Source organism: Schistocerca piceifrons, chromosome 6, assembly GCF_021461385.2.
Source record: "Schistocerca piceifrons isolate TAMUIC-IGC-003096 chromosome 6, iqSchPice1.1, whole genome shotgun sequence".
Classification (NCBI taxonomy): domain Eukaryota; kingdom Metazoa; phylum Arthropoda; class Insecta; order Orthoptera; family Acrididae; genus Schistocerca; species Schistocerca piceifrons.
In genome coordinates, this window is record NC_060143.1 from 383,120,683 (window position 1) to 383,122,432 (window position 1,750).

Below are 1,750 nucleotides of genomic sequence, written 5' to 3' on the forward strand. Positions count from 1 at the left end.
AGTCATGGACTGTGCGGCTGGTCCCGGCGGAGGTTCGAGTCCTCCCTCGGGCATGGGTGTGTGTGTTTGTCCTTAGGATAATTTAGGTTAAGTAGTGTGTAAGCTTAGGGACTGATGACCTTGGCAGTTAAGTCCCATAAGATTTCACACGCATTTGAACATTTTGATTCGGTCACGATTGTGGATAGGGCCGTAATCAGTTACTACTGGTTGCCTTTTACAGTTACACACAATTTATTTTAAACCAGTAATTCCAGATTCAACAATAAATAATAATACGACACATTATTAATGAAGGAATAAACAACTGTGTAAATAATAGTGTTTTCACTGAGCTACAGTTTAGCAAATCACCATTAAATACAGATACAGCTGATAATGTTTTAAAAGCAAGCCGCTGCGATCTGGGCAGAAGGCCTTACACGCCAGGAATGGCAATAAATTAAGAATTGTTTAAAACTCGGTGTAACTCACAAATTACAGGTATTGAAATATTAAAGGCAAGTCGCCACATACACAGCAGAATGGCAGTAAAATAGGTTTTAAAGGATTACTCCGTTAATGCAAATACCAAATTATAATTTTAAGGCAAGTGACCACAATCACGGCTTAAGGCTCTTCACACCAAGAGTGGCAATAAATTAAGAATTTTTTAAGAACTCTCTGCAATGTACAACTTACAGGTACTGAAATATTACAGGTAAGTCGCCACACAAACACAGCGGAAGGCATCAGACGACAGGAACGGCAATAATATAAAAACATAGAAACCTGCTGTAAACCAACAAATACAATAGCAAAGGTTAATTAAAAAACAAGTAACTGATCACCAAACGGGTGAAATAAGATGTTGGTAAGCCCGCATCTCGTGGTCGTGCGGTAGCGTTCTCGCTTCCCACGCCCGGGTTCCCGGGTTCGATTCCCGGCGGGGTCAGGGATTTTCTCTGCCTCGTGATGGCTGGGTGTTGTGTGATGTCCTTAGGTTAGTTAGGTTTAAGTAGTTCTAAGTTCTAGGGGACTGATGACCTAAGATGTTAAGTCCCACAGTGCTCAGAGCCATTTGAACCATAAGTTGATGGTAAACTTTGTAACACAACCCTTAACATCCAGTGAACACTGCACTGCTAGATTTATTCCAGAAGGCGACCAGAACTATTAACTAGACATAAATAACCTTTAATGTAGGCATTACTAGGTATTGTAATAAATAATATAATATTAAAACACTAGGACCAGTACATAAGTTCCTTAAAGGGTACTGAGGCACATTATAACCACAGAAGGCGTGGGCTGAAGGAGCGTTACACTGAACTACTAGAAATCAGTCCTCCTTTTAGGACACACATGTCTTACAAGAACCAAGGGGCCATAGATGGTGCTCCAGGAATCGACCTCTGAGACGGTCCAGCAAAAAACACTTTCGCAAGCGATGAGATAGGCAGCCAAGAGTTTCATTCACTTCACAAGATGGTAACTCAGACTAGTGCCAGTCTAACGAATGACTAATGATAATCGTGCTGAAGCTACCTGACGTCCGATAAACCCAATGCAACGATGGAACAATACCCCAAAGCCGGAACCGGCGGTCTGCATTACGTCCCCATAATACTGTGTTTAGAGCGCCCGGAGCGCAAAAGGAATCACTACCACCAGAGTAGGAGAATCATCAAAGCTGTGAAAACTACACGCCTTACCGGACAGCAGCGGCAAGGCGAGGAAACGTACACTGCCATTACATACACCAACACCC